Source organism: Lemur catta, chromosome 10 (assembly GCF_020740605.2).
Source record: "Lemur catta isolate mLemCat1 chromosome 10, mLemCat1.pri, whole genome shotgun sequence".
In the NCBI taxonomy this organism is placed as follows: domain Eukaryota; kingdom Metazoa; phylum Chordata; class Mammalia; order Primates; family Lemuridae; genus Lemur; species Lemur catta.
The window spans coordinates 57,521,824-57,536,158 of NC_059137.1; positions in this window are offsets into that span (position 1 = coordinate 57,521,824).

A 14,335-nucleotide genomic window follows, 5' to 3' on the forward strand; every position below is an offset into this window, starting at 1 on the left:
AAATCAATTGGAAACCAAAAGACAACTCTATAACTTATTCCTTATTTTAGGGGAAAGTTATGTTGTTGCACCCCAATTTGGCTTTTGTGAATATAAATGCTGTTAGAGAGTCTACTGTAATTATTTGAAATTCTTTCAGAGTAGTTTGATACAGATAAGAGGTGATTTTTTTTAACACACTTTACCAGAGTGTAACCTAATGGGCAACAGTATATAAAATGGGCTTAAGTATTATTTTAGTTCCATACTCTCTGGTTCTTCGACTGCATTTCTTTTTCCCCTTAAGTTAAACATATTGTACTTCTATCTGCTATACACTATAGATGATTCACATTTATTTTTGCAGGGATATTTTTCAAATGAGTTTAGGGAGCAGATGTTTTTGCATTCATACTTGCCTTCTTTTTCCTGATGCTTTTCCGCAAATACTGGGGAAAAAATGCATTGCTGCTGTCCTTGGTGAATTTTGCATATCTTTTTGATTCAGGCTGCTGCACTGTAATACATGATAATGTGACAACCGCAGTGAAGTAAGATGTTTCCTTAGTTTCCCAGTACCCTATATCAATATCGCAGCTGTGCTGCAGGGAATTGAAGAACTTCTTCAGTTCTTGGTAATTCCCCCTAGGATCCTTTGGGCAAAAAACAAATCCAGCCAAACCTCTCCTTCTGATAGTCCTCTGTCTCAAGACTGAGTTAAGACAAGTCATAGGTTTACAAGTGAACTCAAAAATACAAACCTAGACATACACATCACATATTTATAGCTTACTTTCAGTATTAATTTTTTTCTGTTCTAATATCCAAATAAAACACCTGCATTATTTTACATTGCATGCATAAATGTTGTCAATCTTAACTTGTCTGTTTTCCCAAAACATGATGCCTTATAGAATATTGTGAATATCTGGCAAACCTATGCAAACAAAATTGTGTTCTGAATTCAGGTGTAGCTTGATAATGTAGGAAAAGCACTGGACTCAGAGTGAGAAGACAAGCATTGTTATAGTTATATATTGCTGTATAAAAAATTACCCCAAACTTAACAGCTTAAAGCAATACATATTTATTATCTCACCCTTTCTGAGAGTCAGTAGTCTGTGAGCAGCTTGGCTGGGTTGTTCTGGCAAGGGTCTCTCATGAAGTTGCAATGAAGATTGTAGGTGGGGCTTTGTCATCTGAAGGTTTGACTGCGGCTGTAGGATCTGCTCCCAAGATGGAAGTGTGTTGACTTTCTAGTTGCCTCGAGGAACCCTCAATTCCTCGTCATTTGGGTTTCTCCATAGGACTGCTCACGTGGTAGCTGGCTGCATCCCAAGTAACTAATCAGAGAAAGAGAGATAGAGCCCAAGATGGAAGTTCCCATGTCTTTTATAACTTAATTGTGGACGTGACATGCCATCATTATATTATATGCTGCAACCCTGTCACAATAAGGAGGGGACAACAGAAGATCTGTATATACTAGGAAGTGGGGATAATTGAGGACCAACTTGGAGGCTGGCTACCACAGATGTGAGTCTTCTATTTGCCACTAAATTACTATATGACCTTACATGAGTCACTAGCTTCTTGAGCTTAAGTTTCCTCATCAGTAGCAGGGGCATTGTACCACTTTTCCTAGCAATCACTTGAAAATGAAGATCTTAGGAGATGATGAATATGAAAGCCTTTTGTAAATATTAAATAGCATCTACATGTGAGGGTTGATCAAGGAATTGTATTTCTTTTTAAGAATAATAAACAGAAACTAAAAAACAAACAAACAAAAAAACAAGCGGGAGAGAGGAATGGAGAAGGATGGAGAGAAGGAAGAAACAAGAGGGGGTGAAAAAAGAAAGCATGTCCTCTACAAGCAGGGACTAGAGGTCTTTACTCTGCTTTTGCTCCTCTTACTTACCAGTAGTTAACTTTGGTCGCAAATGGGTGCTTATGTCCTCAAAATACATAATTCCATTTTTAAGGATTAAACGAAAAAAGCTATCATGAGCTCTTCTTCTCAGCTGGGATTAAAATCAAATGAATTTAAATCAGTAGTCAAAAGGCTAGATTTAAATCATCAGCACCAATACTCCCTCATTGCCTTCCCCCAACATGGGAATGAATGCCAACTTCCATTATAAACGCTGCTGCTGCCCATTGGGAAAGGACAGCTCACATGGCCTTTAGTGTTTCCATAAGCACTGACCTTGGCTCAGTATAAACTGGAATCTGGAAAGTGACTGCATTTAATATCATTTTTAATGCCTATGTTCTGGAACTCATTTCCCCTATGGATGACTTTCAATTTCATTTTGTGGCATCCAATTTATGGAGACGCCTTCCTACTTTTAGAATCAAGGTAACAATCTCTGTTTCTTTAGTACAATAGGTGACTGGAGACCATTTACCAAATGAAGCCAAAAGTACTTCAAATTCATTTGTCCAAAGCCAAATATATTAATATTATCCCCTCAGTCTACCCCCTACATAAACATGCTATTTTGACACAGTTATTTATTTGAAGAAGTCATTTTGATGCGTCTAAAAATGGAATCTTTCAGCTTTTTTTCCCTCCCTCAAGAAATGACTACAACAGATAAGTCCACACATTCCCTGATAATTCTCACACATTTCTTGCTTTGTTACCTACTCAGTCCCTGACCTTCATCCTGTCTCATATCTGAGATACGTGGCAGGGAAGGGGTGAAGGTCCATTCATCCATTACAGGCATTCCCTGGCCTTAACACACATGTTTTGCATTTTGATATGACCATTTTGAACTCTTCCCTCAGTCAAAACACCTGCATCAAAAGAACCTTTAACCTGTCCAGTTTCCATCTATTAAAAATGGCTTCTCCTCGCCAGTCACCTAGTTAGCCAGTCAGTACCCTCAGGCATCCCACATTCCTTCCTCTCCCCTCAGCTCTCAAGTCTGGTCCACAAGTCCCGATGATGTTAACTCAGCAATTTCTTTAATTTCCCCCCCTCTGACATCCTACTACATAGTCATAATTCTCTCTGACCTGTTGGCCATTTTAATTTCCTTGCATTTGGCCTCCCTGAGGCTCCCCCTTTCTTCTCCCTTTAGTTCACTCTCTCCATAGCTTCCAGTTGCCTTCAAAACACTGCTGTGGTCTTGTTTTTTGCCAGCTTCAAATACGGTGATAGCTTTTTATTTTATATAGCAGCACTGCCTATTAGAACTTTCTTCAATGATGGAAGTGTTCTCTATCTGTGCTAAGGTATCAGCTGCTAACCACATGTGGCTACTGAGCACTTGAAATGTGGATAGTGTGGCTGAAGAAGCGAATTTTTACTTTTAACTTTAAATTAAATTTTAATTTTAATTTTAAATGGCTCTGGACAGAGTAGGTCTATAGGATAAAGTACAACCTTCTTATTTTTGTCGTTACCCCTTTCTCTTTTTCTTTCCCCGCACTCTAACCATGTGTACAAATTGTATGTTCTAATGTACCAGTTTATAACAGTTTAACCTCAATTCGCACTAAGAAGTATGTTTTATGTTATGACTAAGGTATGCTAAGTCATTCATGCTCAGCAAGTATTTATTGAACATCTATTATATATAAAGATTTGTAGACGTATGTGTGAATAAAACAGACAAGATTTCTACCCTCGGCGGGGCTAACATTTTCTTGGGTGAGAAGACAATGGATGATAAATAATAAACAATGAAACTCAATTATATAGTGTATTAGAGGGTGATGAAAAAAGGAAAAGTCAGAGCACGGTAGGGGAATCGAGACTGTTGGTGAGTGTGAGGGGCAGGCTGTCGTGTTAAAGAGGATGGTCAGGGTAGGTCTCAGCAAGAAGGAGGAGCAAGATTTGAAGGAAGTAGAATTAGCTAGCAGATGTTTAGAGGGGATGCGCTCCTTCCATGCAGAAGGAGAGGCCAGAGCAAAGGCCCCAGAGTCAGGACTGTTTTGGGCTTGTACAGGAAGTAGCAAGGAGGGGTGTGTGGCTAGGTGGTGGTGGCAAGGTGGGTTTGGGAGGGAGAGAGGTTTGGTGCAGGTTTGAGAAAAAACAAATTTAACAGGGGAGCCAGACACATGAACTTTGTAGAAAATTGTAAATACTTTAACTTTTATTTTGAGTAAGAAGGGAAGCCATTGCAGGGTTTCAAATAGAATATTGACATGAACTGCCTGACTTCAGTTTTAAAAAGATCACTCTACAACACAACTAACTGTGTGTGTTTTTTTTAATGTATGTGAAAAGACTTTATTTTTATTTTTAAAGAGCACTTTTATGTTCACAGCAAAATTGAGAAGGAATGGAGGTATCCCATATGCCCCCATCCTCTCCCCTACTATCAACATCCTGCACCAGAGAGGCACATCTGTCACGGTGAACGTGCCTACACCTTACACTGACACGTCATTGTCACCCAGAGTCAACAGTTTACATCAGGCTCCCTCTTGGTGTCGCAGATTCCTTGGGTTTGGACCAAGGTACAGTGGCCTGTGTCTGCCATCACGGTATCCAGGGGAGTATTTCACTGCCCTAAACATCCATTTATTTTTAAATATATTTTTCTTATGAGTAACATACTGGAGAAATTTAGGAAAGTCTTAAAAGTAAAATGAAGTAAGTAGTTTTTCATAATCCCACTCCCCAGATATAACAACTGATCAAAATTTTATGAGTTTCTCTCCAGTCTCCTTCTTATGTGCTTCTTGTTACTCATGTGCACACCGACGGCCTCCCTCTCATCGGCCACCTCTGATGCTTTCCACAGGAGGCTGCTCCAAAGTTTGTGCCCAGATGGATGACCATTTTTAAGGCATTTTGAGATACATTGCCAAGTTGCTTTCCAAAGAAGTTTGTACTAATTTACATTTCCTCCAACAGGGCCTGAGAGTACAGGCCTCGCTCCGCCCTGCCCCTCCTCACCTCTGCTGACCAAAGGCACCTAGGAAACATTTTAATCAAGATAGTGTGTAAAAGGACAAAATCAGTGGGCACTACCCTCTGACTACCTTCAACTTCCAGAGGCAGTGAAAAAGCAAAGCATAAAATTGGGCAGATTGAGATGCCCTCTTAGTCTAAAAAACATGCTTCCTGTCGCCTGCCTTGGTGTTTTATAAGCCCTGTTCACCTGCTGCCCAGCTCTCTTACCCCTGCGCTCTCCACCCTCAGCCAGTGGCCTGTCAGGGACTGGGCCACAGAGTCCCCCACACCCCACGCCCTTCCGTGGGACATTGTCTTCCGTGACACTGAGGAGCCGGCCTCGCGGCTGTGCTCACAGCCGTCCCCGTCACTTGCATCACCGCCTGAGCCCCGGCTCCTCCCCACCCCCCAAACCGGGGCTGTGGAAGAATTGTCTTCCATGAAACCAGTCCCTGGTGCCAAAAAGGTTGGGGACCGCTGTCAGACTTCTCAGATCGGTGGACAATCAAACCCGTGCCCCAAGGGCTTCTCTTCTTCCTTAAACCCAAATTAACTCTCTGCGTCTTCTCTGTGATGTCCCTGCCCGCTCCTGGGTGATCTCCCGAGCTCGCAGCCCCCTCGCAGCGCCACATTCGGCCTCTCCCGCTGGTGACGATGACAGTGACGGCGTCACCGCTCTGGGCAACAGCGCCCGACATTGCCTGAGCTATTTATCTACAGTTTCATGCTCACTGATACATACTCTTCATTGTATGAGTTCCATTGTATGAGTATCCCACAATGTATCCATTCTGCTATTGATGGACACTTGTATTCTGTTCCCTTTGGGACATTTATGAATAGTGCTGCTCTGAGCGTTCTTGTATATGATTCTGGTGCACATAAGCGTCTCTATGATGTGCACCCAGGAGCCAAATTCTGAATTCTAAGATACGCATACACTCAACCTTATTAGACTAATGTCACACTGTTTTCCAAGAAGGTTTTACATGTTTACATGTATGAGAATCTCTGTCAGTCCACATTCTTGCCAATACTTGGCATTATCAAACTTCTAAATTTTTATTAATATTAGTTTGACCAATGTGTAGTGATATCTCCCTGAGGTTTTGCTTTGCATTTCTCTCACTGGTAATGGAGCTGAGTACCTTTTCATATTAATATGTTTATTGGCCATGCCATTTCTTATTTTGTGAAGTTCCTGTTTAAGTCTTTTGTACGTTTTTCTATTAGGTGATCATCACTTTCTCACTGATTTATAAGAGTTCTTTATAATTTCTGTATTCTCTCCTTTGTCAGGTACATGTATTGCATAAATATTCTCACCATATGTAGCTTTTCTTTTTTAAAACTCTTTTAATAGTGTCTTTGAATAAAGACTTTTAAATTTTAATGTGGTAAAATTTATATCATTTCCTTTATAGTTAGTTCTTTTTATGTCTTGTTTAAGAAATGCTTTTCTACCTTCCAGATCCAAAGATATTCGATAGGCTCTTCTAAAAGCTGAATAGTGTTATCAATAATTTTCACATTTAGGTCTTCAATTCACCTGGAAATGATTTTTGTGTATGGTGTGAGATAAGGGTCGAATCTCCTTATTTCCCTCCATTAAGCAGTGTCAATTCTGTGCCATCCTATTTTTAAACATTTCTGATTATAACCCATTAAATTGATTTTTTTGCCCCACTAGTAATAAGCTATCTTCAGTTTTAAAAACTGCTCTAGTGTTGCTAATCCACCTTTCAAATGCCGAATGGAATTAGCTGCAAATAAGAGATTCTAAACTTAAACTAGCTAAAAACAAAGAAATAAAGAGGACAGGAGTGTTTATATGTCTCATAGAACCTTAAGGCAGGGACATAGCCTTAGGAATAGATTGGAATTCTACTACTATGTGCACATCAGTTCACGTATGTCTCTCTACGGAGCAGGTTAATGGGAATTATGGCTACTAACAGTTTGTGAACTTTACATATCACATATCCAACTACGGTAGGTAGTCTATGTCCATCTGTGTCCCAAATTTTCATTGACACGTTTTGGGTCAAGTGACTACCTCTGTGTCAGTCAACTATGGCAGCTTCTGCTGCAAAATGTCACTGATGAGAAGAGCACAGCTTAGGGGCCAAATGCTAGAAAAACAGTTCGTCAGTAGAAGCATCACGTATAATGTATCTGTGTTTCCATGTGCTTTGCCCATATAACTTCTGTTTGAGTTCCACCCCTAAAACAGAATCTTTGGTGAAGCCGTTCCCATCATTCTTCAGGCAGTAAATTGACTTTCTCCAGTGCAGAGGCCTCTTAGTAGCCTCTTATAGTACTGCTGCTTACAGTAATTGAAATGACTCAGTTCTGTGTCTGTTTTAGCTTGGAACTGTGATGCATATATAGCTAAATAAAGCTATTTTTATGAAAGGTAATATGATGTTATGCAGTCCAATAAACATTAAATTGGTGATATGAGAACGTCATAATATGTGACATATTTTATCTGTACTGTATTAGAATTTCCATAAACTTCCAAAGTTGTACTGTACATTGCATCCATTCCTTATTAAATAATTGTTCACTAAATAAATTCTATTCTTCAAAGGTGGATTTGAAGCAATAGGATCAACTCAGGCTATTTTTCCTGATACTTTAAATTTGACTTTGCATTTGAAAACCATTATGGCTAATTTGTATGAGGAGAAATGTCATCAGTGTAGGTGTTTGTTCTGACTTTCCTCCATCATAACTTTTCTTTTGTTGATTTCAAGGAAAATATTTTAGGCTGAGTTCAAGAATATCATCTCATATGAACCAAAAGATATTTGACTATTTTTTCCATCATAACCATGGCTACTCATAGCCGTTTTTTGCTTTTGTTAATTTAATTGTCCTAAATGAATTTTGAATGCTGAATAACAGATGTGATCAAGCACAGAATGTTTTTGATACATCCTGTTATTAAGAAAAAAAAATCTGTCTTATTTTGATATAAGGAAACATTTTCATTCACAACAGACAGTAGCTGAACTGGATTCATTTACTTCTCAAAGTTAGCAAAAAGCAACTTTTAAATGTAAATGGCATTTGTAGATACAGTTAAAAAAGAAAGTAAATGTTATAGCTGGGGTGAAAAAATGCTTCCTTTTTAGAGGATGAACTTACCACCAAGTTTATCAGCCATTTGGTTGGGAGGTGACTGGGGGTTGAGGTAGCTAGGTTGCAGCAGCAGCCATGCCACGGAGGACAGAGTCACCAGAAATACTTGCAGAGATTTAGGGAAAGACATTTCTTTCCTTATGAGGACTTAGTAGGTACCTCTCTCCTATTTTCCTGTCCTATCTCCTTCCACACCTCCCTGTCAGCTCCACACCACTCCCCTCCATTCTTTTCTTTTCTGCTCCTCTTCTCTAACCTCCTCAATTTTAGGTATTTGACATACCTTTCTATGAGGATTGAGACATTTTCTGATGGATCTAGGCTTTATTCAACCTCATTTTTTTAAACCAATATACATTACTGTTTATACCACTGTTCTAGATATTAATAGACTAGAAGAAGGCACAAATTATACATGTCAACTGGGATAAAATGAGAAGGTAAACTTACGGTGAAAGTGGGGGAGCATGTTTTTATCATATTTAATAGGTTAGGAAATGCAAGATGTTTAGGGGATTAGCACCATTTCTAATATTGGAGAAACAATATTAATTAAAGCAGCTTTGACTTCATATTGCTCTTGATCAAGCAGAGAAATGAGAAGCTGAGTAAAGCTGGAAGTTGAGTGTTGAATTATTAGCAAACAATTAAGCAACACAAGTCTCTCTCTTCCCAAGCTAACTATGGTAAAGGGTAAATAGCTATAGAAATGTGTAAGTTCTGGGCTGTTTAAAATAGTTTTCTCACCATGCTTTATATCCCTTCAGCAGAAGCCTTGGTATCACAGTTGAAGTAAACATTTTTTTAGGTGGATACACTTAAGATAGATAGTGGATTCAAACAGTAGGAATCACTTTCTAGTTGCTAATGGGAATACATCTGCTTTTTTCCCCTGGGGATTTAGGTACAGAACTCCAAACTTTCCTGTTTTTATCTGTCTGGAACAAATCTCAAGTAGTGCCTAACCCCTGCAAAAATAGAAATGACCACAGTATTGGACACACTTAATAATTGTTCTAAGATGAATTTTTATAGGAATTTCTTTTTAAAAAAATTCAATGTTGACTATATCACAAAAGTCAACTCATACTTAAAACAGGAACCAGTACAATTATCTCTGAATCCTTAGTTTATGAATGATGCCATGGTCATTTGCCATAGAAATGCAAAATTCCCTCTCCTATGCCCATTTTTTCACGTTCTGGGGCAGTATCTCAATTGTCTCTAGCAGTGAACAATATATATGAGATACACACACGTGCACACTACACAATAAGAGGCTTCTCGGACTCTGCCTGTCTGGTGTTTGTTATCCATCTGTAGCAATTAGAAATGACTCTATTGTACAATCTAAAGTGCACCTGTTATTCAGGAAAAAGGATTTGATAGCTTTTATTTCCTCACTAGTAGCCATAGAAATTAAAAAAAAAAAAAAACTTATAATACATTGCAGGAGAGGTTTTGTGTTCCCTATGCTTTTGCTAGTTTCTGTTTGTATTGTCCTTATATTGACTATAACCTCAACTAAACCTAGTTTGAAGCTTTACTTTAACTTACTGAACTTGAAAGCATTATAGATAATTTTACTCAATGTCCAGCATAACCGCCCCTTGTTTATCCTCCATAGCTTTCTATGGCTACAGTGTGGTTTTATTTTATGCACTTTGTTCATTAAGCCAATTGACAATAATTCTGTGGCGTGGCTTTGACTGGGGGAGTTGTTGCTGGTAGCCACAGCCCAATCGATGAAGGTCTCTAGTGTGGAGGCAGAGGAGTTGGCAGGAAGCAATGGCAAAGCAATTCAGATTAGTTCCTTTTACTGCAATTGTAAATACAAACTATAGGTCATCAGAAGGATATTCAGAATTCTTGTGGTTTGGACAGACCCATCACTATGTGAATTTAGTGAAAAGGTTCTCATTCTCTTTCATTTGTAGCTAAGAGTGTGTCATAAGTCAGCAACTCCAGCCAGATTAAAACCCGCGCATGATTCCTTTCATGCTAATGAAAGTTACAATACAGTCATCCCTGAAATTCCTACATCTTTAGTACCTATGCCAGATTTGAATGGGAATATTCATTGTCATCTCCTTGTTTTAGTCTCTTTTGACTATGTCCTCCCTCTTACCAGATTTCTTTTCCTGTGCATTTGTATGTCTGTACACCCAGCCCTGAGTTTTGGTGGGCCGTGGGAGGCCTTGTTCCTATTGAACAGCTTCATAAGGAGCCCAGCTGTTAGCTGTCAAGGGTTTTCTCTTTTATTAGTCTCCGAAGGCAGGACTGGCAGGGTGCAGCATGTTGGTACAAGATCCCAGCTGTTGTAATGGTGCTCCCGAGTCCCTGATCATTTGAAACTCGAAGAAATATTTGACCTTATCATAGCAGTTGTTTCTGTTTGTTCATTTGTTTGTTTTTAAGGGGCTTGCAGTGCAAGATAGAGATCTGAATGATATCTGTAAAATATAGGGACAGTATAAAGAAATACTTAAGAGTTTTTGGTTTTCAAACTTCTTATAGTAGATGTTTTTGGTATGGAACTTAAGACACTGGGGAGAGGAAAGTTAACTAATGTGAGTGTAGATAAATTTGTCTGAGCATACCTTTATTTGATAAATAGTCTAAATAATCTTTGCAAAATTTATTCATGCTTCAAAAACATGAGATAAGAGAGCTATTTCTCAGAAGCACACTCTGAAAAGTTTTGTCGAGTTGAAAGGTTCTGATGCTGTTTAATTAAAAGAAAAAAATGCAATAAAACCAGATTCTGCTTAAAAGGGACTTTGCTTCTTTATGAAATCTTGTCTTTCAAGTTCTCTGGGTGACTTCTCTATGCCAGGATCCTTGGGGGATAGTTTGACAAGCTGACCAAATTATTAATATTGAATATTAGAATCAAACACCTTAAGCAATGAAAATATCTGTTTTTACTTCGTTGTGAAAGATTGACAGACAAGAACACACATAATAGCATACCTTTATATTTAAGAAATGCAACTTATTGAAAACGGGGAACCTTGAGAGAAATGCTTGGTTGAGACTGAGTCATTACCCAGTTAAAAATAACCTTTCCAGGTCATGTCGTTTTGTTTGCTGCAGTGAAATAAGTTTATTTCAGCAGAATGAAGCCATTATTAGCTTGGCAGAGTCCACTTGTCAGAATTTTATGGAGCAGAACACCGTTTGGCTGGGAAATTCAATAAATACTGTAATGTGAGAGGAGTTAAACTCCAAGGGCTGAAGGGGCAAAGAGCGGGGGATTTGTTGGTAATTCGTTGTCTTACAGCTCCAATAAGAAAGCATTAGGATATATGACGAATTATCATTAGAGGTCAGGCAGCAGCCCTTTTGTGAATTACCAAGGCAGCGGGACGTGCGAGTAAAATAAAAACTTTAAGGTATTAGGATGTATAGCACTGATGGTATAACATAAATATGGAGTGTCTTGATTCTCAAGTTTTTTATTTTTCTTTTTTGGAGGGTAATATGTCTTCTTCACTTGCTCTCCTGCGCTGTGAATTTCTAGAGGAATAAGATACAGCTGAAAATCTTGTGATATAATCTAGTTATCAGACCAATAGTACAATATTAAAATAGAACTGAGCCATTTGTCATCTTAACAATGTAAAAAACCAAAGCAGTGGTCACCCTCAGGCGACAATGGGCTTCACCTTGAGGCAGTGTGTTGGAATGACTGGTGTGTTGGAATGACTAAATTCCTACCTCCACCACTATGTCACCTTAGGCAAGTTACATAACTTCAGCAAGCCTGGGTGTTCCTATCTGTAAAAAGGGGCTAAGTAATAAATAGCCCTTTCCCCATAGAGTTACTTGGAGATAAAATGAAAGAGTGCAGATAAAGTTCTAGCACAGTGCCTAGCACATAGCAAAAGAAACAGTAACGACTTAATACTTTTTAGGTGAATTTTAGTAGAAAACACCAGTGACCTTAAGATATCCAGAAAATTACTAATAGTAGGAAAAGTTTTTAACTTTGTAGGAAATAAAGAACTCAATACACATTATGTCCTATTTATGCCATTATACATTTACTTCTGAATGTCAATGTACAAATATTCTTTGTATTTTTTTACATGATTACAGTCATTTTGTACGTACTTATTTAGGTTCTGATTTTAAAATTGGTTCCTTTATGAATATTTCCATTCTTTTTTCCAATTCATAGATGTTATTTTCATTAGCTGTTTGATATTCTGGTCGTGTTGATATGCTGCATTTTGCTTGATCTTTTTGTGATGGGTTGTTGAGTTTAAGACTGAAATTGAGTCTTTGGTGATGGGTAAGATTTAGTTGGATGAAGAAACATGTGTGCAAAGGTTAGAGAAGAAAATTATTTTGAGATAAAATTTCATTGCTTCTTTAATTGGAGATATTCTGACTACGTAAACTACTGAAATTTGTATGAAGTATTATGAAGTATTTCTGTTTGCATGGGTCCTTGTGTCAGCATTTAGATAGGTTGAGGTTTCCCTTCATATATATGCTTGAAAAGGGCGTTTTGGGTATGTTGTGGCCATATCATTAAAATAAATTGAGGATACAAAATTTCAGTTAGGAGGAGTAAGTTCAGGAGATCTGTTGTACAACATGGCGACTGTAATTGATAACAATTCATTATATACTTGGAAATTGCTGAAAGAGTAGATTTTAAATGTTCTCATCACAAAAAATAAGTATGTGAGGTAATCGATGTGTTAATTGGCTTGATTTAGCCATTCTATAACATATGCATATACTGTAAATATATATAATTTTTATTCATCAATTAAAATAATAAATTAAAAAAGAAAAGAAAATGAGACTGCTGCAAACACCGTACTTTCCCACTGACTTACAGGAATGTCTCATGGGCTGACCCTTGATCTGACCCACTTGCTAGGCTGTTAGAATGAATTGGACCTTTCACTTTGTCCGAAATTATTAAGACATTAAAGATAGGGAACACACTAAACTACCTTTGGAAAAGAGTGCTCGTTGTAGTATGTAACTATAGTTTGCCTCATTTGCTCGTCAGCCTGACCTTCCCACATCCCCTGCACAATCTGAGATTCAGAGAGCTTCTAAGTCCATTTCATTAAAGCACTGCCCTGGAGTCCATTATTGCAAACTATTAGCATAGTGCTCCGTGTGACCTTTAAAAGTTTAGAAAAATGGTACAGTTTGGTTATTTATGCCTTTATTTTAGTGCTTCGTATAATACTTTTTTCCTGTTTTTCCATACTAATTAGTTGTACTCTCACTTCAAAAATCTACCTTCCATGGACAATAAATATTTTGACAGATCATTTCCTCAGCTAGAATGCAAGCCTCCTGACTGTATCTCTCTTCTTCCACTTACTACCTTTATCTCCTAAGGGTATTTTCCTCAGAACTGATCATTTTAACTCATACGGATTAAAACAGACACCACACCACAGGCTTCAGAGGCAGTGTTTGAGCCTTCTCAGGGAGTCACCAAAGTCAATTAAAGAGCAGCCCCTTCACTCTTAAGATTTTTTAGATAAACAGTGCATCTTTTGACAGCTGATTGCCAGCTGCTGATGATAAATTCTGTTTCCTGTGCCATTCTTTCAATCTGAAGGTGTACCCAGGCAAAGCATTTTGCTAGCCATAAACTGCAGAATCTTTTAATCAGGGACTATAAAAAAGGATTGGAGAAACGAGAGCTACCCATCCCCCGTCCTCCAATTGAATTTGACTTGTAATTACAGTTAAACCTAAAGACTAGATTTTTTTCTGAGTGTAATAGCTCCCATGGGCATTTTTCACTGGAGCAGGTTAATTTATACTTACAATATCCGAGCGCAGCTGATCAATGGGAAGTCTGTGATGTGCAGAAGCAGCACTGGAGATACTGTAAGCAGATATACCTCAGCAATTGATACGGATCCAACCACTTCTGAGCTTATTATAAACTAGAGTTTAAGGGCAATTTACTTGTTTCTATTTACTTATCTCAGGCTTTTGGGCGATACAGTATTTCATGGCCTCAAATGTCAGGCCTTAACTAAGATTCTAGTATCTTATTCTATGGACTGACAGTCTGAGGGCCTGAGATGTCTGCCTGACTCACGGGTTGCTTCAGGTATCTCACACAGAGAATAAAAGCACCTTGGCTTGGCAGAAATTGTCATGGACATTTTTCTTAGACTCTTCCAGGACCATCTTCTCTGAGTGTTGCAAAAGTTAATCTCTCAGTGTCTGAGGAGGACATTGCTTAGTCTGAAACCACATCAGGAGGCTCCTGACTAGATTAGAAACCTGAGTCTAGCACCA